The sequence below is a fragment of the Octopus bimaculoides genome, chromosome 5, assembly GCF_046866305.1.
Source record: "Octopus bimaculoides isolate indiv1 chromosome 5, ASM4686630v1, whole genome shotgun sequence".
In the NCBI taxonomy this organism is placed as follows: Eukaryota; Metazoa; Mollusca; class Cephalopoda; order Octopoda; family Octopodidae; genus Octopus; species Octopus bimaculoides.
The window spans coordinates 23,317,041-23,341,985 of NC_142932.1; the positions used below are offsets into that span (position 1 = coordinate 23,317,041).

Here is a 24,945-nt window from a genome sequence, read left to right on the forward strand (position 1 = left end):
TATATATATATATATATATATGTATATATATGCGTGTGTTTGTGTATGTATGTATACATGAGTTCATGTACGCATATATGTATGCAAACATATATATACGTGTGTACGTATAATATATGGCTGTATCCCAAAGAACATTCTCTGTGGGTGGGGGTTGACATCTGGAAGATATATATAAGATATACACACACATGTATGTATGTATATGTATGCATGGACCAGTGAAAGGGACGAGCCCTCCGTAGGACCTTTCAGTTTTAAAATACAGACCCCAGTATTTATGTTTTTAAAGCCTGGTGCTTATTCTATCGAGCTTACGGTCTTTGACAGAAAGGATTACGAGGAGGGAAAAAACGGAAAAAATATGGAGGGATATATATATATATATATTCGTTCTTTGCTGTCACCTGTCTTTCTTCCACTCCCTACTATATTTCGTTCCTTCTCCCTTCTCTTCACTCCCTTTGTTTCTTCTCCTCATCCTCTCTCTTTACCTCTTCCCATCTGCCTGTTTGCTCACACGTGACTACAACCATTTCTCTCAACTCTGTCTCTTTTGAACACGACGTCCATCCGGCTGGACGTCATTTCTCTCGCTTCTCGACACCTTTTCTCTTCTACTATTTCTCTTCTATTTATTCCACATCCTTTCCAAATTTCTCCCAGGCGTTACCCATTGCAATGCATCTTGGCCTAACGGCCCTTAATCTTTGTCTTCTTCAATTGTTTACTCCGTACGTCCACTCTGTTGCTGTTTGTTCGTTCGAAGCCGTAACTCTCCACAAATTTTATATTTTAAAAATTTCTGGACGCTGCTGTCTTATGAAGTTTTCCTATCTTGTCGTTGAAAGCTCGAAATAGGGAGTAATAAATAAACAGTCGACAACTGAGGAGGAGTTCGACTTCTTTTGGTATTTTGTCCCGTACTTGTCTCTCGTTATGTGTTTACGTATTTTACACTCGTTGTTGATGTCCTGTTCTTATTGTGTATTTTTTGTATTTTATCCTGTACTTATCTCTCGTGTGTTTACATGTTTTTCGTTTGTTGGTGATGTTCTGTACTTAATGTGCATTATATATATATATATATATATATATATATATATATTATATATATATATATATATATATATATATATATATATATATATATATATAAATGCGTAGGAGTGCTGTGTGGTAAGTAGCTTGTTTACCAACTACATGGCTCCGAAAACTGAAAGAAGCCCGTTGTATATATGTGTGTGTATGCATGTGTGTACGTATGTATGGGATAACCTTGAATTCTTTCTATCGAAAAGGATATTTAAATGCTATTATTCATAACTGTAAGCGTGCTTCGAGATCCAGTGTTCCATAAAAGAATTTTTTCACTTTCTCTCGAAGGTTTATAAATTCTTGTGACGTCAATAAATATATGTGTATGTTTGTATGGGTTCGTGTGTGCATGTGTGCATATGTGCGTGTATGGTTCGTGTGTGTATATGTATGTCAAAGTACTTCTGTTTATATATATATATATATATATATATATATATATATATATATATATATATATATATATGATACTCTGTATCTAAATAGATAAGTAACATTTCCAGTCACAACCAGATAATGAATGCTAACTTCTTGATAACGATGCGAAACACCTTGTCGTTACAGCGTCTTCTTAATGAGTGTTAAAGCATATTTACTACATATATGTAAAAATACTGCTATCGTTCGCACACACTTATACACACATACACGCACCGCACACACACAGACACATACACGCATACACGTACACACACCTGCAATACTCCCACATAGGCAAAGCCACCAGGACGCCGGAGAGGATGCGTTACGTTGTTCTTTCCCGGTTCCCTGCGGCCTGAGTTCGAATCTTGTTGTGGTCGATAAAATAAGTGCCAGTTAGACGATGTAGTCAATCACCCCCTCCCCTTAAAATTGCTAGCCTTGTGCGACAATTACAAAGAATATCGTACGACACACACACATACACTAAGATAAGATATGTTAATAAATTTTCTTTGTCTCCGTATCACATGGATTATATATATATATATATATATATATATATATATATATATATATATATATATATATATATATATACATATATATATACGTACATATACACATACATATCTACATACATACATATATACATACATACATATATACATACATATAGATATATATACATATATAGCACACACATACACACACACACACACATATATATATATATATGGGAGAATTTACGAAAACAACAACAACAGACGAGGACAGGTGGTGTAAACAAGAAAAGGACGTATTAGTTTAACGCTCGGGAATAGAGAAAGTCTTTAACGTTTCGAGCCTACGCTCTTCAACAGAAAGAATACGGAGAAAAACACGGAGAAAAAAAAATTGAATGTTTTGGTTAGCGATCTATCATGGCGACTGTATATATATATATATATATATATATATATATATATATATATATATATATATATATACACAAGTAAGCTAATACATCATTTATATTCCTCTGTACCAAGCGGTGGGAAGATGGAACGTGTATCACGACAACATGGGCACCTAATATAATTAACGAAAGCACGGTACACACTCTGAAAAAAACATCCATTCTGACTGTGGAAGTTATTAGACTTCATTCTTATATAAAATACAAGAATAGTTCAGAATTATTGACAAGAACGACCTTCTGTGAAAGATTTAAATAACAAAAAACAAAAAACAACTATAAAAAAAATACAAAACCCCACCAAATATATTACTGCATAATATTACGATAAGGTCCGAGACAGATATCAAACAAGGCCGATGTTATCAAAAATAGCATCGTTTATGTGTGTGTGTGTGTGTGTGTGTGTTCCTGTGCGTGTATGTGTGTGTGTGTGTGTGCGAGTGTGTGAATGTGTACGTGTTTATGCGTCAGTGAACGTCTGTGTGTGCGCGTGTCAATGCGTGTATGTGCTTATATGACCGCGCGTGCGAGAGAGAGAGAGAGACAGTGAATGTGTTAAGGCTTGTGTGTGTGTGTGTGTGTGTCTGCGCGTGTGCGTGTGTGCTTATGAGTGTATTTGCGTTTTTTGTGCACATGTATCTTTGTGTGTGTGTGTGTGTGTGTTCGCGTGTGCAAACCAATGGCAAACAGGAAAGAACCTTCTCGTTGTGTGTATTTTACGACGGCAGGAGTAGAAAATCTTTATATGACTTTCAAATCCGTCTAAGTTTTCTAGAAGTATAAGACTATACACAATCAGATACACACGCACGTGCACGCACACACACACGCAGGCACACGCAGTCACACACACATACACACACACACACACACATACACAGACACATACACACACGCAGACACACACACAGAGACACATATACACACACGCGGAAACAGACTCACATACATAAGCAGACACACACACAAATACACACGCACATACACACACAGATACACATATGCACACGCACATACATACGTACACACACATACATACACACACACGTACAATCAAAAACGCACACATGCAGGCACACACACATACACACTCGCAGACACACACACACACACACACACACACAGACACTCACAGGCATACACGCGGAAACAGACTCACATACATACGCAAACACACACAGATACACACACGCACACACATACGTATACAGACACATACACACACAAGCACATACACACGCCCGCCCGCACGCGCACACACATACAAACTCATGCACACAGAGCGGTGTAGTGAATTTACTAGTTCCGACATGTAGTTTCAGCCAATAGACGGTTAATAGGGTTAAAGATTTTGGTGGAATAAAATCGCAAGATAAACCGAGGTCAGGTACGTGACAGAAAACAGGAGAGCTTTAAACACCGACGCCTTCCTTCTGGCGTTATTCTAGTTCATTCGACAACAAAGTAACAAGAACAAATCATTTAACAGGGCAAATTAAAAGAATAAAAATACTGTTTGTGCCATTTATTTGTATATGGATGGGGTCACGCTGGAGTTTAAGATTACGCTATCCTCAACAAGAAACTACCCAGGTTAACAGCGCGCGCGCACACACACGCACACACACACACACACACACACACACACACACGCTCGCACGTACATACATGCACGCACACACACGTTCCCCTCTCTCTCTCTCTCTCTCTCTCTCTCTCTCTCTATATATATATATATATATATATATATATACATACTCTTTTTACTCTTTTAATTGTTTCAGTCATTTGACTGCGGCCATGCTGGAGCATCGTCTTTAGTCGATCAGATCGACCCCAGGACTTATTCTTTGGAAGCCTAGTACTTATTCTATCGGTCGCTTTTGCCGAACCGCTAGGTTACGGGGACGTAAACACACCAACATCGGTTGTCAAGCGATGTTGGGGGGGGACAAACACAGACACACAAACATACACACATATATATACATATACATATATACGACAGGCTTCTTTCAGTTTCCGTCTACCGAATCCAATCACAAGGCTTTGGTCAGCCCGAGGCTATAGTAGAAGACACTTGCCCAAGGTTCCACGCAGTGGGACTGAACCCGGAACCATGTGTTTGGTAAGCAAGCTACTTACCACACAGCCACTCCTGTTTTATTTTTTTTCATCTTTTACTTGTTTCAGTTACTTGACTGGCCCAAAGCTTTAGTAAAAGACACAGTGGGACCGAACCGAAGACCACATAGCCACTTCCACGACTATACACTTGTATACAAAAGTGAAATACATAATCACTACACAAATAGTTTTTCACGAGCAAAAACGTGCATCTATATCTGTTATTATTTATTTATATGTTGTAATTGTGTATTATTACTTGGTTACAGAATAGTATAAAAGTGAAAGGATTTTGTCTTTTTATTTATTTCGACTGTCCACCTGCAAAAGTGATTAAATTGACTAGGAACATTGTACGCGATGAATATCCAATACCAAGCAATCTTAATCTCCATATTTAAACTGCATTAAACTTTGGCAAGCTTACCTTTACCTATTCTGAGTTATTTATATGTTGTAATTGTGTATTATTACTTGGTTACAGAATAGTATAAAAGTGAAAGGATTTTGTCTTTTTATTTATTTCGACTGTCCACCTGCAAAAGTGATTAAATTGACTAGGAACATTGTACGCGATGAATATCCAATACCAAGCAATCTTAATCTCCATATTTAAACTGCATTAAACTTTGGCAAGCTTACCTTTACCTATTCTGAGTTACTTGAAAGGTCATGTTCCCTTCCCTCTCTTCTATTTGTTGATACCTTTGTTTACCTACCAATGTGTTGTTTCACTTTAAGGATGCTTATTTACCCATCTATTATATTTCGAACGCGACATCTTTTCACTGCAAACTGCTAAAGATTCAAAGCAGTATTCGTAGACTGAAATCAAATTCTTCATGTCTTTATTTTTCATATAGATATATATATATATATATATATATATATATATATATATATATATATATATATATATGTGTGTGTGTGTATATATATATATGTATATATATATATATATATATATATATATATATATATGTGTGTGTGTGTGTATATATATATATATATATAAGGGCATTACTATATAATAACGCCTCACGCCATGAGGGACTCTAAGGTCAGACTACTATAAAAAGCATATTTTTACCGAATGCGAGGAAATGCAACTCTCAAAGCCAACCCCTTTAAAACGAATTAAATTATAGATAATGATTTCGTAGTTATTGTAGTATTATACAACTTCTACTCGTCAGTATAATATGGTCCAGAAAAATAGAAATAAACAGTGAATCAACATACCAAACGAACACCATGTATCCAGCATAGCATATAGACGACTGTTCATCGCTATTTTGATAAATTCTTGTAAAAGAATTCGTCCTATTATTGAATTTAAATATATTACCAGAATATATTCAGTGCTGAATTTATTCTGAGTAAGAGGCATATTTACCGAGATGCAATTCGAAATTCCCGCCACTTACATAGGGAAATAGCGATGAACAGTCGTCTATATGCTATGCTGGATACATGGTGTTCGTTTGGTATGTTGATTCACTGTTTATTTCTATTTTTCTGGACCATATTATACTGACGAGTAGAAGTTGTATAATACTACAATAACTACGAAATCATTATCTATAATTTAGTTCGTTTTAAGGGGTTGGCTTTGAGAGTTGCATTTCCTCGCATTCGGTAAAAATATGCTTTTTACAGTAGTCTGACCTTAGAGTCCCTCATGGCGTGAGGCGTTATTATGTAGTAATGCCCTTATATAAATATAAATATATATTTCGGGAATAAATGATGGATTTTTTCCCATATGAGGTTTTTTTTCACGCTAGCTACTTGATAAATTCTTGTAAAAGAATTCGTCCTATTATATATATATATATATATATATATATATATATATATATATATTATATATATATATATATATATATATATACGACGAGCTTCTTTCAGTTTCCGACTACCAAATCCACTCCTGAGGCCTTGGTCGACGCGAGGCTATAGTAGAAGACTCTTGCCCAAGGTATCACGCAGTGAGACTGAACCCGGAACCACGTGCTTGGGAAGCAGTTGTATAAAAAAATAATATCTTGTGTATTGTAAAAGTAAAACCAGTTTGCCACACATAGACTTTAACTGCAAACTCTTATATGGGCCCATAAGTGCCATATTGACAGCGCTTGAGAACCATTACTCAAGTACATTCAGCTATAATTGAGTTCTAGCAACAGATCGCAAGTTAACCCTGCGACAGACTGACGTCCATTCAAGGACTCTTGAAATCTCAGTCACCATGGAAACCGAGTTAGACTCTGGCGTTATGAGACTTAAGGTTAATGACAGACCAAAGTTATAGCTATGTGAAGTGAAATCCACGTTGGCTTATATGTGTGTACCTATGAGTACTTGTGTGAGCATGTGTCTATGCGGTTGGCGTCTGTGTTAGTACACGTATCTATGAATATGTTTGTGTGTATGTGTGTTTATTTGTGTATATAGATAAATCGGTAATTTTCTATTTGACGTTCGTAAAATCGAATTTGCTTTAGTTTTAATTTCATTTCAACACGATTCGGGTGTCTCGTGGACGCCTCGCTGCTCTTCGTTTTATAGTGAATCCTAACGAAATACTTACAGATCAGTAGGCAACCAATGAAACGCTCGATCTTTGTTAGATTCAGTGACTTGTATTGCTCTGCGTGCTCATCGTGTGTTGCTGAAGAATTCTCCCATGTGCCAAGGGCGAAACTATTCAAAATAAGGATTAACATTTCTGCCCAATTTTTACTGGTTGTTCGTAGTATATACCACTTATAATTATGAAATGTTTTATTGAAATAAAGTTTTTGGATCACCATGATTTTACGTACGTCAAATAGGATATTACCCATAAATCATGTACTTATACTTAGGTAAATTACCTCACCTTATCCTATAATATTTATTCATAAGAAAAATTATCCACTACCTTTTCTTACTCTACATGCACACACAGGTGGAGGCGCAATGGCCCAGTGGTTAGGGCAGCGGATTCGCGGTCGTAGGATCGCCTTGACTGGGCGTTGTGAGTGTTTATTGAGCGAAAACACCTAAAGCTCTACGAGGCTCCGGCAGGGGATGGTGGCGAACCCTGCTGTACTCTTTCACCACAACTTTCTCTCACTCTTACTTCCTGTTTCTGTTGTGCCTGTAATTCAAAGGGTCAGCCTTGTCACACTGTGTCGCGCTGAATATCCCCGAGAACTACGTTAAGGGTACACGTGTCTGTGGAGTGCTCAGCCACTTGCACGTTAATTTCACGAGCAGGCAGTTCCGTTGATCGGATCAACTGGAACCCTCGACATCGTGCCAACCAACCAACCAACCAACCGCACACACAAGCATGCGCGCACGCACACACACACAAAACCACACATACACACACATGTTAGCACACAATTAGAGACAGATACAGACAGATGTATGAAAACACATGTACACTCACATACAAATACATATACTGACGGATACACCTACTACCATAGATATACAGACATTCATTAATATTTTTACTGATAGATACACATTTATATTGGGTCGTCCGGAAAGTTCATGCCGATTTTTAAAGGAAAGAAAAAGGTCAATAAATACTTGCCATTACCTTTTTAATCAACCAAATATAAACCATTTTATTGCACAATGCATCTCCATCTTTCCTTTAACTTGAAAATACCCTCTTCCAAGAATTGAGGTGGTTTCATGGCAAATAAGTCGAAAGGTAAGCTACTATAAATCGGCACGAACTTTCCGGACAACCCAATACAAACACCACACACATAGGCGCTGCCATAACCGTGCCCTCGGACGTACATTCATATGTATACACTAAAACACTCGTAGAAACGAATATTTATAATGCTCACATAAGATAAAGTTTAAACATAATACACACACACAGACGTATATGCATGTGTGTGTGTGTGTGTGTGTGTGTGTGTGTGTGTGTGTGTGTGTGTATGTGTGTGTGTATGTGTGTATCTCATTCAATTATAAGAATTCATTAAGAATCGAGGCATATCAGCATGTAAGACGCCAGAAAATAGCTATGTATAATTACATAGAGCTGATAGTGAAATGATACACAACTTGTAGACACCACATGCTGAGCAGATATTGTAGTTACGTAAATACCAAATCTGTTCTATTACATAGCATATTATACATATATACACATGTACATGACTGGAAATAGAATAAAGCTTATTTGGACATGTTTGCTTAAAATGAGAAGGAAAGAAATTCCTATTTAAAATTATCGATTTATTTTAAATATTTCTTAAACGACTTCAAATTAAATGCAAACGAGAAAGAAGTCCAGGTACGTAGAATCCTTATTTATTTGTAGATGAAAATAAAATTATTTTTCTTGGGAGATCTGTCTCTCCTAATTCACACGTGTTTTTATTTCCTTTCAACCCGTCTATTATGACAGGTTATCGCTTTCCATGCCACCTTTCTTTATCTGAAAGAACGAGTGTGATGTGGTGGCGGGTGACGGTGGCGGTGCTGTGTGTGTGTGTGTGTTTGACGGATATGTAGGAGGTGTTCCGACCGACGAGCTATTAATAGGAATGAAATTAAAAACTGAGATGACGACAAACAATGATTTATTGTACAATGTCATAATAGTGTCATTGATTGACTGACACTAGATTTCAGACCAGCTTGGCTGAGCATGTGTGTGTGTGTATGTGTGTGTGTGTGTGTGTGTATGTGTGTGTGTGTGAGTAGGTAGGCACGATGAGGTGGTGGTGGTGGCGACGGCGGGGTCAAATGACTATAATTATTCCCTTCTCAGTCACGAGGCCCCGGGCTTGATTTCACTACTCAACGCCTAAAGCAAACATTATCTGTCATGGACCACGGGATGACTTAAGCCTTGTAATAGCTAAATAAACTGAGATGACATTAACTGTGACACTATCTCTCGGAGTGTATTATTGTGTGGTCCAGCCACATTCATAGCTGCAGGTGTGCTGTGTGGTTCAGAAGCATGCTTCCCAGCCATTTGTACTTGGGATCAGTTCCACTGTTGGCATCTTGAGCAAGTGTCTTTTTTCTATAGCCCTGGGCCAACCAAAGCATTGTGAGTGGATTCATAGACGGAAATTGAAAGAAGTCCGTCGTATAAATACTTACACACACACTTACGCACACATACATGCATGCATGCATACATATGAAAGATATGGCAGTCGGAATTCTCCTCATACAAGAAAGACATTTGCAGTACCACTGCTGATTCGAACATTTGGGATATTTGACTGGTCTGTATAGGAAATCCACGCTATAGACCAGTGGTTCTCAACCGGGTCCATGTGGCCTCTGAGGATCCATATAAGATAGGGGCGGGGGAAGGGTCCATGCAACAAAATAGTAAGTTGGATATCCACAATAGTATTTAAAGGGTCCTTGAAAAAAATTTTGTTTTAGATATATGTATTACTAGATTTCTTTCTTTAATAAACAAATGAGACAGCGAAGTCCTTGGAGCTCCAGGATATAATCAAAAATGCAGATTATATTATATTTCTGTGAAAGATATCACATGTGATTAGCAGCAACCCAAAAATGTCATCAAGGCACTAGCTCCCTATATGACAAGATGTCGCAAAAAACAATATATAAATGCCATTCGAGGTGGATGGGTGGGTGGGGGCTATCCTGGAATGAATGTAAAGACTTCCCTATTATGGAATACGTAAACAAACATCAGCACAAGCAATACTGGTAGAACATTCCCATCAAAACATCTGTCAACTATAAACATAACAAGCCGGATATTGTTGTTTGGGTCAGACAGGAAAAATTATATATCGTCGTCATAGAGGTCAGCTGTCCTGCTGATGTGAATATCTCTTTGAAAATCAGAGAGAAAAGAGGATAAGTACGGACAGCTGCGTCAAAACCTCCATCTTCTCTTTCTCTTTTTCTGTACGTCTGTCTGTCTGTCTATCTATCTGCCAGTCTCTGTGTATGTATGTATGTATGTATGTATGTATGTATGTATGTATGTATGTATGTATGTATGTGTGTGTGTGTGTATGTATGTATGTATGTGTGTGTGTGTGTATGTATGTATGAGTGTGTGTATGTGTGTATGTATGTATGCATGTATGTATGTATGTGTGTATGTATGTATGTATGTATGTATGTGTGTATGTATGTATGTATGTATGTATGTATGTATGTATGTATGCATGCATGTATGTATGTATGTATGTATGTATGTATGTGTGTGTGTATGTATGTATGTATGTATGTGTGTGTATGTATGTATGTATGTATGTATGTATTTGAGCGTATGTGCGCGTGTCTGTTCCCCGCTATTGCTTAACAACCGGTGTTGGTTGGTTTACGTCCCCGCGCGCTAGCGGTTCGGCAAACGAGGCCGATAGGAATAAGTACCAGCCATAAATAATGGGGTCGATTTGTTAGACTAAACCCTTCAAGGTGATGCTCCAGCATGGTCGCAATCCAATGACTGAAATAAGCAAATGACAAAAAAAATATGTCCGAAAACAGTAAATAGAAACAGACAAGCGTTTACCGACGAGTCTCACAGAACTCGCAGCGCAAGCGCGGGTCATTCGCGGCACACGGACATGCCGCGATAGAGTGGTTCAGAGCATCTAGTGTCCGTTACCAACATATGTGTTGTCAATTGGATGAGTGTTATGTTTGACCCACAGATGTGTAACTCCAGTCATACCACACACTCCTCCTGAAGCAGGGTTGAAGTTTGAAAATGATCTGTCTCCTACTTTCATGAGGCCGAGTGAAGCATCTGAGTGGAGACTTCCTTATTATTTCGTCAGTTCTCAGAAAGCCAGGGAGGTGACGACGATAATTTGGAAAGTGGGATATATATATATATATATATATATATATATATATATATAGAGAGAGAGAGAGAGAGAGAGAGAGAGAGAGAGAGAGAGAGAGAGAGAGGGGAGAGCGAGAGGAGAGGGAGAGAGAGAGATATAGAGAATATAATATATATATGGGGTGGGAGGGCTTATATGCATACATACGTATGTATATATGTATGTATATGAAAGGCTTCTGAATAACGCCCATCTAGCATATTTACTGAACAGGCATTGGATTGCATTGAAGACACCTGCTCAAGATGCCATGCTTTTGGACCGAACTCGAAACTACAGTTTTGAAACAGACTCCTTAATTACATACCCTTGTCTGCCCAACGCTTATATACCCCATACACACACGTGCAGGCGCGCGCACACACACACGCACACACAAATATATATATATGATTTGTAAGTGGTGATCAAAGATATTATTAAATAGGTTGCGAAGAGTAATTATATTTATTGTAAAAAGGAAGCTAACATGACTACTTTTCCCCATAAGCCAGAACACTTCATGTGAATCAAATCCTTTTCAGTAATGCTCTATTTAGCAATTTAGCATGAAACGTCATGGAATAGTAGTCATATCGCTATAATGTATGTGTATATATATATGATTATATTATAGTACGAACGTATGCATGTATGTACTAGGAAAGCAGCGAACTAAAATGAAAAGAAAAAAAGAGAAAACAACAATGACAATTTTTTTTCCAACAGGACCAACGCTTAAAAGGAATAGAAAGATCTTAACGCTTCGGACGTTGGTCCCTCAACGAATTTGAAACTAGTTTAAAGCTTAAAGGAAAGGGAAAGATTCCTAACCACTCGGACGGTGGTTCTTCAACAGAAAAGTACAGAATAATAAAGAAGGAGTGTGGAAGAGAGAGAGAGAGAGAGAGAGAGAGAGAGAGAGAGAGAGAGAGGCGAAAAAGGGTGAGAAGTTAGAAGACAGATGGGAGTTCGGTTCTTTGAGGGAGTTAAAAAGGGAGAAATAGGCGGGTGTTTGTATGCATATATAGGATTGTATTCGTGTTTTAGGATAAACATAAGAGGGGTGCCGCGTGTGTGGTTTTGTGGTGTGTATTTGTGTGTGCGTACAGAAGTATACAAAAACAATAGGGTGCTGCAAGGTGTTGACGTGTGTGGGGGGAAATCGGGACAGAAAAGAGGAAGAAGCGGGTGTAAGGGCGAAGTAAAAGGAAAGACGGGAGAAATATGTAGAAGATAAAATGTGTGAGGTGTATAGGTGTGAAGTGCTTTAATGTGGAAGAAAGTATGAAAAGGCGACGAGCTGGTAGAAACGTTAGCACGCCGGGCGAAATGCTTAACAGTATTTCGTCTGTCTTTACGTCCTGAGTTCAAATTCCGCCGAGGTCGACTTTGCCTTTCATCCTTTCGGGGTCGATTAAATAAGTACCAGTTACGCACTGGGGTCGATGTAATCGACTTAATCCGTTTGTCTGTTCTTGTTTGTCCCCTCTATGTTTAGCCCCCTGTGGGCAATAAGGAAATAAGAAAGTATGAAAAGGAAAGCAGCAAGAGGGTACAATACAACGTTGGTGCAAGAAACATTTTTTTTTGGAGTTCTGCGAGACATATAGAGAGGCAAGAGGAATGCTATAGAGGTGAACGTAAAACGTATAAACGGAAGGGAGAAATATAGGGGAAAAACGAAAATAAGAAAAAAAAAACTGAAAAAAATGTTAACTATGAAAAAAACAATAAAAAACAAAACAAAACAACAAGCGAGTTCAAGATGAGAAGGGAGAAAATTAAGAGAAATACAAGGGGGAAAAGGGCGAAAATGTACTGCAATGAATCACTGATAAAATAAAAAAAATACAATACTGGTGAAAAGTCCAGAGAGGTACACGACTGGTGCGAAGTCCTAGGAGAATGAATGTCCCATATTATGGAGAGCAGCTGATTAGTGAAAATTAAATGGTAACCAATAGATAAACTCGTGGCAGAGGTTTAAGGTGTATATAACAGAAAGGAGAGAAAAATTAAGATCCTAAGGATACAAAGATGCTGAGAATCCATAGGTGGTGTAATTGGAAAAGGAGAATAATAAAAAAAACACTTCAAGAGAGTTTAGTTACAATGCATGGCTTGGAAAAAATAGTACAAACATATGGTATAAGAAAATGGCGGACGTAAAGGAAATCATTTAGACAAAAGAGTGAAGAGAAAGGGAGGTAAAAAGATGGGCCGGATAGGACAAGGAAGATACTGTGAACGTGTGCGCTGGCGCTTGTGTTTGTGTGTGTGTGTGGTGGCGAGTTAGAGAAGGTGTGAAAGAGAGTGGTCAGGCAAAGCTTGAGTGATGCTAGGGGTGAAAAAAAGTGCGTGAGTGAGTGAGTGAGAAAATGTGTCACGAAAGGAAGAAAAAAAAAAGAAAAAAAGACGTGTTGGTGGGTATGTGTGTGTTAGGGTAACAAGGATGGTGAATGAATGGCGATATATGTGTACAAGGGGTACTGAAAATTTGCTGGCTTTGGGTAAAAGAAAATACTGGAGGATTAGTTAATTGTGATTTTACTCAACATGTTCCCTACTGAGATTCGCACACTTTTTGCAGCGGTCCTTCAGTTTTTCTAAGTCCTGTAAAAGAACTTGGAAGATTGGGCCTCCAGCCAGGCCTTTCGCGACACCTTTAAAGCCAGGAACTTTTCAGCACCTTTTCGTATATACGTGTCTATGCGTGTGTAGGTTTACGTGTATGTATGTATGTATGTATGTATGTATGTATGTATGTATGTATGCGTGTGAATGTGTAACGTACGGACGCATGTTTGTAACGTATGAATGCATGTATGTATGAATGGATAGTTGGGTGCATGTGTGTGCGTACGATGTATGAATGACTGGATTAATGGGTGCACGTGTGTGTGTGTCTGTGTGTCTGTGTGTGTGTATGTATATTTGTATGTAGTATGTATGTATAAGTCTATGAGTAAAACAATGGGTTAAAAAAAGGAAAAGTGAGATCACATGACAAAAGAAGAAAATGACAGAATGATATATATATATATATATATATATATATATATATATATATATATATATATATATATATATAGAGAGAGAGAGAGAGAGAGAGAGAGAGAGAGGCAGACGAAAAAAAAGCTAAGGCCAGAAATCCAGACATTCAGACGAACAGTTACAAACAAAAAGAAAAAGAAAAAGGAACCACCCAGAGTCAATAGTAATTATTACAACTGGTTATACAAATAGATTGATTGAATGGTGACATACCGTACCTCTTGGTCTAAAAGTGTACAACGGTAACGACAACAGCAGTGACAACAACAAAAAACAACTTAACAATAACAACAACAACAACACTAAACACAACCAACAATACAGACAACACGATCAGCAGTAGTAGCAGCAGCAACAACTACAACAACAATAACAAGAATGAAATTGTAGTACATCTCCTCCTCCTCTTCCTCCTCCTCAAAAAACATACAGGACTGTCATAGTTGGAATGTTATAAGAATTGTTCAATCAAGACTGACATGGAGGAGGTTGGGGGTGGGGTGTTCGCTACAACAACACCAACAGCAGCAGCAGCAACATCAACAAGAACAAGAACTGCAGCAACAACAATAACATCAATGGCAAGCGGCGGCGGCGGTAGCAGCAGTTGTTGTTGGCACTCCGTCGCTTACGACGTCGAGGGTCCCAGTTGATCCGATCAACGGAACAGCCTGCTCGTGAAATTAACGTGCAAGTGGCTGAGCACTCCACAGACACACGTGTACCCTTAACGTAGTTCTCGGGGAGATTCAGCGTGACACAGAGTGTGACAAAGCTGACCCTTTGAATTACAAGTACAACAGAAACAGGAAGAAAGAGTGAGAGAAAGAGCACAGCAGGGTTCGCCACCATCCCCTGCCGGAGCCTCGTGGAGCTTTAGGTGTTTTCGCTCAATAAACACTCACAACGCCCGGTCTGGGAATCGAAACCGCGATCCTATGACCGCGAGTCCGCTGCCCTAACCACTGGGCCATTGCGCCTCCACAAGCAGCAGCAGTAAGAACAACAAAACCAACAGCAGGAATAACCTTTCTACTGTAGGCACAAGGCCGGAAACTTGGGGGAAGGGGATAGTCGATTACATCGACCCCTGTGCTTGACTGGTACTTTATTTATCGACCCTGAAAGGATGAAAGGCAAAGTGGACCTCGGCGAAATTTGAACGCAGAACATGAAAACAGACAAAATAGCGCTAAGCATTTCGACCGGCGTGCTAACGCTTCTGCCAGCTCGTCGTCGTACCAACAGCAGTAATAACAACAACAATGAACTAGTGTGTGGTGGGACATTTATCTAGGTGCTTGACTTGCTAAATCACAACACCTCCATCTCTAAACAAACCGATTTGAGGTTCTCTCGTTGTGGTCGCGAGAAATAGCAGCCAAAACTTTTGAAAAAGTCACGCCCGACCGTTTTAGAAAAGAACACGATACATTAAATAATGCAATTGTAGTAAATTTCTTCCTTCTTCTCCTCCTCCCCTCCTCCTCCTCCTCCTCCTAAAAGAAACATACAGGACAGTCATAGTTGGAATGTTATGGGATTGTTCAATCAAGACTGACATGGAGCAGGTTGGAGTGGGGTGTTCGATACAACAACAAAAATGTAAAACAATTAGAATAATAGGAAGGAAAATATTTCTCTCATTATGTCCTGGGAAGATCATTGTGCCAATAATAATAAACACACGCACTGGTTCTATATCACTTCTTTATTGTTAGTCAATCGGTTAAATATCTAACCAATTAACAAATCGATCATTTGTTCAATGTGTTGGGTAAACAATGAATCGCTTGTTTGTTTGCCGAAACCTTTTCGTTGCTAATTGCGACCTTCTCAATGACCTGCCCTCTCTCTTCCAAGGTCTGCCTTGAGTCTCAAGTGATATCGAACCAATGTGTGTGTGTGTTTGTTTATTACTACTGGCATAATGACCCTTCCAAGACACAACAAGATTTGTTTCAACACACGAATTCACATCAAGAGACCTGCAAAACAAATTACAAAAAGGAAGTAAGATATTTCTCTCAATTGCTGCATTGTGTGATTGTTGTTGGGTAGACCAAGATCAGCTCTGATCCAGTAATCGTTGCTACACAGTTAGACAACGAAAGGACGAGGTAGGATTCATCATCCAATGTATTTGGGTTCCCAAACCACCGGACTCTGGATCATTCTACTCTAGTCATAAAGCCTGAAATTTTTGAGCGAGGTGTGGGGTGGTTCAGTCGACTAGATCGACCCCAGTACGCAACTGGTACTTAATTTATCGACTCCGAAAGGATGAAAGGCAAAGTCGACCTCGGCGGAATTTGAACTCAGGACGTAAAGATAGCCCGGCGTGCTAATGTTTCTGCCAGCTCGCCGCCTTCGGGTTAATTAGCATATTAGGGCTTGCCTACTTATGTATGAGAAGATTGGATCAGGTGGACTCTGCGGAAGAAACTTTCATGGTAGCAACACATTATGAAGTGCTGAAAGCAAGATGAAGCAAGTAAGAAATCTTAAGGCAGTGAGCTGGCAGAATCGTTTACGCGTCGGGCGAAATGCTTAGCTGTATTTCGTCAGCCGTTACGTTCTGAGTTCAAATTCCGCCGAGGTCGACTTTGCCTTTCATCCTTTCGGGGTCGATAAATTAAGTACCAGTTACGCACTGGGGTCGATACAATCGACTTAATACCTTTGTCTGTCCTTGTTTGTCCCCTCTATGTTTAGCCCCTTGTGGGCAATAAAGAAATAAGAAATCTTGGCCGTCCACTGCATCCTTCTTCATTCCTAGTCGTCTTGACTTTGTCTCGCCACTGGACTGAAAATGGTCAAGGACAAAAGAGTGAGATTGACGGTGTGCAACTTTTCTTCACCTTAAACAAAATCATTGCGAAAGTCATCAGTTATCCTTAGAAGTCCGTCATCGTTCCAATGGACGAACTGTAATAGTGTCTCACACACATACCTTTGCTGTGAAGAGATTGGGGTCCCATCCATGACTGGTTAAAGTCCATGATTAGTTCAGAACATATTATTTGCACAATTCAGTTATTGTACATTGCACAACAAACAACTTTAAAAGCATACAGCTACGACAACAACAATTAGAAAATTAAAAACACTCTAATAATTCACTTCCGTGAGAAGTCACATTAACATAAAGGCTTAACTTTTTTAACATAACAACGGCAGAAGCAAGAACAACAACAACAACAACAACTGCCGCCGCCGCCGCCACCACCACCACCACCACCACCACCACCTTGTCACACTCTGTGTCACGCTGAATATCCCAGAGAACTACGTTAAGGGTACACGTGTCTGTGGAGTGCTCAGCCACTTGCACGTTAATTTCAGGAGCAGGCTGTTCCGTTGATCGGATCAACTGGAACCCTCGACGTCGAAACCGACGGAGTGCCAACAAGAAACAATTGGACTCGGGTGATAAACAAGTCCAGTGTGTATATATATATGTGTATGTGGAGGTGTATGTATGTAATCAGATTAACGATGAATTAAACAAGGTAATATAATTATACAGGTGCGCAGGTAAAAGTCGTAGTGAAAATATGTACTGGGGATAGGGTAAGGTAATGAGGGAAGTGTTGATAATGGGTCTGTGGTATAAATGATAGGTGACTAATTAATGTGTGTTAATTGATATTTATTAAATATTATTTTACGAAACGCGGGTGTGGCAGTCCTCAGCGTGAAGATAATTCGGTGGAGTTTTGGAATAGCTATCACTTTCTCTTAAAAGAGTACGGAACAGGGAGGTGGTAAGAAGTTTGCTTCCCAACCACATGGTTACGGGTTCAGTTTCACTGAGTGGCACTTTGGGCAGGTGTCTTCTGCTATAGCTTCGAACCGACCAAAGCCTTTTGAGTGGATTTGGTTGACAGAAACAGAGAGAAACCCATCGTATATATATGTGGTGTGTGCCAGAGGGTTTGCAAATCCAATGGGGGTCTTAAAAGACATGTTAGGATCCACAATGAGCAGAACTTACTTGCAGGTATTGGTAGTGCAAATCAGAGGTGCAATCTGTGTGGGTGTTTTTTCAAAACACTGTCTGGTTTAAAAAGCCACATCAGACGCCATGAAAGGGCTAAGGTGTAGGTGCAGGAGGTGGTCAAACTCTGTTTAAGGAGTAGACAACCACCATATATATATATATGAGAGTTTAGTCAGAACAGTTTTCCTTTGGTGGGGTCCAACGTTAGATTTCTAATAAAGGTTCTTCATATTAAATTTGTAGCTTGCTATTGCAAGTATTTTATTAAAAATATGAAAATCATACAAGTATAAGCTGTATTCTGAGCATTTATAGAACACAGTCCTGTATCAATTCAACAAACAATTAAAGATGCAGAAGAGAAGATGTTAAAAGTTTGATAACATTTTAAGTGTTATCAACCTTTTAACATTTTCTCTTCATCTTTAATTGTTTAAGTTTATATAGGATTGTGTTCTATAAATACCCATAATACACGTTATACTTATATATATATATATATATATATATATATTATATATATATATATATATGTAGTGAAACTACCTCCCGCCATTAGATACAAACTACTATCGCCATTACATACAATCCTCTCATTTAAATATAAATAAATGCGAGCGTAGTAGAGAACCCATTCCTTGTTCATCACGTGACTGATCATTATTCGAATCGGCAACTTCTTCGAACCGTTCCCGCCAGAACGCAAACTGACCAATCACGGCCCCTAATAAGGTCACGTGATAGAGTAAAATTCTGAAGCCTTCGGGAGCCCATAGTTTGTTATAAATAGCTTTAACTCATACCCAATAATTTGTCTCGGTCCAGTTTCTCTTTGAGAACTGTTCCGTGTACCACACGACAGCAGCAGCAGCCAGCGACCACTTCAGCAGCTTCGTCCAGCCACGATGACCTCCGCCGTCGCCACATCAGCAACAAGAGTCTACGACTACTATCCAGCATCATTGTCATGACCAACACGATTAATACCAAACAGCCTCTACACTACCAGCGTCAACACGAATTACTATGTACACCAAACCAAACCTCCGCGGCACATCTCTCTCTTCGATTCTGTTAGGTGACTCAGCTTCACCACGGTAAATAAACAGACAAGAGTTCTTAAACAGACAAGAAATTCTCAGCCAGCGACGAACATCTGTATAACAAGAATCACGGCCCGGCATCGATGCCACGACATCACAACTAGTGATCAGCACTGCCACACTCAGCCTCTCCTCACTTTCACATACAGAACTTTCCCTTAGTGTACTAAAGATCTGGTATAATTGCTCACGTGTTATTGACTCTCTTTCTCTCTGCTGTAAACACTCACACACATGTATCACTCACATACACACTTTTCTTTGTACGACGGCCTGTCTTTGATTATGTTCTTATATGTCGCATTCACACTCTCACACAGACATACATCTTTAACGCTACAATAAATATCTCTGTTATTCATCTTATACGGTTGTGGTCTTTCATTACTGGTCATCTATGTTATCGTCGCATAACATATCATCTATATCATCACATTTGATATATATATTGTATGTTCGACCGTGTGACGCGTTTAAATAAAAGGAGTCCTCTGTTTTTCCATTCGTCACCATTTCTCCTTTTTGAGTTCGCACGGTCGTTCCCTTACATATATATATATATATATATATATATATATATATATATATATATATATATATATATATATATATATATATATATTCATTTGGACATTTCTTTTCTTTTTTACTCGTTAACAACATATTGGTTTCACAACTTCCAATGGTGACCTTATACATGCCACTTCTAAATTTCACTTAGTTGAATAATACTAAGCTGCTGCTGAGACCCCCTTCGGTCATGACTGACCATGGGATTGCACCTAGAAAGTTACCCTCCCAAGAACAAGTCCGGGCAAGGTTGTTTATGGAAGACCAGCAGTCGCTCAAGCATACCGGTCTCCCCTCTCCACACCACTGATGTTATCCAAGAGAAAGGTAAAGGCCGATACAGCTTGGCACCAGTAACGTCGCAACTCATTTCTACAGCTGAGTTAACTGGCAAAGTGAAATAAAGTGTCTTGCTCAAGAACACAACACGCAGCCCGGTCCGGGATTCGAACACATAACCTCACGATCGTAAGCTCGATGCTCCAACCACTGAGCCATGCACCTTCACTAAATAATACTAAGACAGGCACACACAAATGTCTTTTTATTCATGACTACAGTACAACACCCGAAGCAAGATACAAGAATCGCACATCCTTTTAGTTAGTTATTTAACATCCTACTAACTGCCTTCCCTCCAACTGTTTATTTTCATAGTTGAATTTTAAGTAGTTCAACATGACCTCGAAATCGCAGCTACGAACTGGTTGAAATAATTAAGAGACATAAATATGTATAACGAAATACATATAACGAAATCGGGACAATCAACAGAAAACGATATATATATATATATATATATATATATATATATATATATATATATATATATATATATACATATATATATATATATATATATATATATATATATATATATATATATATATATATATATATATATATATATATACATATATATATACATATATATATATATATACATATATATATACATATATATATGGTGGTTGTCTACTCCTTAAACAGAGTTTGACCACCTCCTGCACCTACACCTTAGCCCTTTCATGGCGTCTGATGTGGCTTTTTAAACCAGACAGTGTTTTGAAAAAACACCCACACAGATTGCACCTCTGATTTGCACTACCAATACCTGCAAGTAAGTTCTGCTCATTGTGGATCCTAACATGTCTTTTAAGACCCCCATTGGATTTGCAAACCCTCTGGCACACACCACATTCAAACGTGTGCACAGACATATAATCAGAATAGCTGGATGAGGTTTGTTTTCCATGGGTTCGCAGGTGAGATATATATATATATATATATATATATATATATATATATATATATATATATATATGTGTGTATATGTATATATTTGTGTGTCTGTGTTTGTCCCCCACCATCGATTGACAACCGATGTTGGTGTGTTTACGGCCCCGTAACTTAGCGGTTCGGTAAAAGAGACCAACAGAATAAGTACTAGGCTTCCAAAGAATAAGTCATGGGGTCGATTTGTTCGATAAAATAAGCAGCAATTGTTGACTGGGATCGATCCAGTCGACTTAATTACACCCCCACTCAAAATTGCTGGTCTTGTGCCAAAATTAGAATATATATTCTATGTATATGTGTGTATATGTGTGTGTGGGTGGGTGTGTACACAAATGCACACACACACACACACACACGTACTTCAACTTCATTCAATTTTAGATACTTTAAATGCGAACGAAATCTTAGCTAAATTAAAGTACAGCTTTCATCCGAAGCCAGTCGTAAATTTGAAATCATGCCAGGCGCAGAGGGAATGGCATGTAACACAACTCTAGGGTGCCGAGTCACTCCGGTGAAAAAAAACACTGAAATTGACAAAAATTACATATATACATACAAACACACGTACGCAAACACATATCGCGCACACATGTACACACTTTTCTCAGAGACCAACAGCTGTTTATGTGTGTGTCGATGATCTTGTGTTTGGGCATGTGTACGCGCACGCGAGTATGTATGTGTAGAGGCATGTGTTGATATATATATATATATATATATATATATATATATGTATGTGCATATATGTGTATGTATATTTTTATTAATATTTAGTAGAAGCAACAACGTGGCTCAAGGTCCGAGAATTTCGTGCGTAGGCACTTACTTGTATGTATGTATGTATGTTAACCTATGTATGTATGTATGCATGCATAGATAGATAGACGAGTCGATTTGGTCGACTAAACACTTGAAGGTGTTGCCCCAGTATAGCCGCAATCCAGTGACTGAAAATTAAAGGACAAAAGAAGCTGTGTGTGTGTGTGTGTGTGTGTATAGATAGATATAGTACACATAGACACACACACACACGCCCACATACATATATACACATTCATATAAACATCTATCTATCTATCTATCTCTCTCTCTCTCTCTCTATCTCTCTCTCTCTCTCTCTCTCTCTCTCTCTCTCTCTCTCTATATATATATATATATATATATATATATATATACATAGTGTACATTTAAACACATAAGAGGTATCCATCATAGGATTCCCTCACGCTAGAAAGAACAGCAAAGTTCCAAACCACTACTAGGGATAAAATTTCGAAGGGAATGAAAAATATAAACATTTACCGTCCAGTTCCTGGACCAATAGTTTTTGACATATAAATGTCAGTATATATGTATATATGGTATATAGTATATATGTATATAGTATATATGGTATATAGTATATTATCGAAATAGAGTAACTTACCTCTCGAAACGGTAAAACATTAGAATCCTCCAAGTGCGTTCAATATACTCCGTTATTCCGATCCCGTTTCGTCGTTACTAAACTTCTCAATTTCGTTGACGTTTTAGTTTGACTATATCAATTTGTTTGTCGATATTACTGTTGTTTACAATGGCTATTATAAACTGTTTAGCCTCAGGTCAGACCTGGTTGAGCTGAGACTTATTCTCTTTATTGTTAAGTGTGTTGTAGTCGATGTTGTTGAAGATTTTAATTCATATTTTGAAACTGAAGTTTTCCGATTATGGAAAAAAGTTTTCTAAATCTGATGTGAGTGTGTAAAAGCGTGCCTGCGTGCTTGTGAATATTTGCGAATATTCGAGTATGTATATTTATTGTGTATGAGTATAAACTAAACAACAAAATAATTGTTATACAAGTGGTATGAGTGCGCGCGCGCGGGCGTGTGTATGTGTCTATGTGTGCGTGTGCGTGTGTGAGGCGAGTCAAAGTGAGTGTGGATTCCACAAATGAACGTCATTTATTTTGTACATCTGCGAACACATTTTGTCCCGATGTAAAGGGTGTATATAAGTAGATGTTGCGCTTTCATGTTCGTGTACAATTGCTACAGCTTTTCGTTTTCTTATCCTTCTATGTGTTTACTTAATACTTCTATCTGTGTGTGTGTGTGAGTGTGTTTGGAGGAAAAGAGAGAAAGATAGATAAGACTTGCGTTATAATGGTGTTTGTGAACAGTAAAAACGACAAGATAAGCGCAGAAGTAGGAAACTTAGAGGCAAATGTATCCAACTTTAATCCACGTCAAATTACGACTATCTCTCTCACTCTCTTTCACACATTCTCTATTTGATTCTCTTACCCTCTCTTTACTCGTTCCCTCACATTCTCTGCATCTGTTTATATATATCTCTCTCTGTCACCCCCTCTTTCTCACTGACTTCATATCTTTTGCTCCTTATCCCCCACACCACTTTCATGGTCATTCATTTTTACTACACAACCCTGTTTTCTATTTGTTTCTATTTCACTTTTTATGTCTCTCCTAGTGATTTTTTATTCTGGTTTTCTGATCTATCTATCTATCTTCTGTCCATCTATCTATCGTCTGTCCATCTATCTATCGTCTGTCTATCTATCTATCTATACACACACCCACACAAAAGCGCGTCGTCTTGCAGTCTCGTAATCAATACAAGCAACAATAGATAAACAATCGTGAGAGTTGAAACAGAGAGAGAGAGACAGAGAAAGAGAGACAGAAAGAGAGAGACAGAGAACGTACAAGAAAAAAAAAAAAGAAAACGGCAGTGTGTATATGCGTGTGCATGTGTGTTTATGTATGTGCGCGCGCACTGTAGTGTATTAGCGTGAAGTTGTGGTCATGTGTATGTGTATGAGACAGACGAAAACACACACATGTACACACACACACACACACACACAGAAGAAGCTAATATTTTCCCGTGTCGATACTCAAGAGTTTGCTGGGTCTTGCACATATTTACCGAACCGCAAATCATGCACGACCGACTAGAGTAACAGGAATTTCAGCTACTTCACAAATAAAATAATTATACTCAACAAATTATGTGAAGTACATTTTCTATCCTTGAAGGAATCGAAAGACACACACACAAATACAAACACGCACACACACACATGTGCATATATTTATATATGTATACGTACGTATACACATATATACATATATTTATTTATACATACATATATACATATGCATAAATAGATATACACATAGGCAGGTAGATAATTAATAATATCAGGGTAATAAAAAGTTTTAGAAATTTCTACTACCAGTGGCCTAGCGTGTAAAAAAATTAGTCAATAAACTATATATTATTCATATAAATACAGGGTACATTTAAATACATAGGATTCCTTGCACGCTAGAAAGAACAGCTAAAATCCAAACCACTGTGTTTAAATGTACTCCCACTTCGTGGCACCTTGGGCAAGTGTCTTCTACTATAGCCTCAGGCCGACCAAAGCCT

General features: G+C 38.4%; 1 protein-coding gene across 8 annotated transcripts in view; it reads right to left on the bottom strand.

Annotated features, from left to right (window-relative positions):
- LOC106881314 (uncharacterized) overlaps positions 1–24,128 on the bottom strand; it is a 116,615-nt gene extending 92,487 nt beyond the window's left edge. For 6 of the 8 annotated variants that reach the window (XR_016241765.1, XR_016241764.1, XR_016241763.1 and 3 more), the window contains exon 1: positions 22,931–24,128. The gene's annotated coding sequence lies outside the window, so the exon portion shown is untranslated. Of the gene's footprint in view, positions 1–13,329; positions 13,384–14,744; positions 14,811–22,930 lie in introns of those variants that run through there. The other 2 variants (XM_052967883.2, XM_089351797.1) reach the window with 2 other exon arrangements.
- Positions 24,129–24,945: the final 817 nt, after the last annotated feature.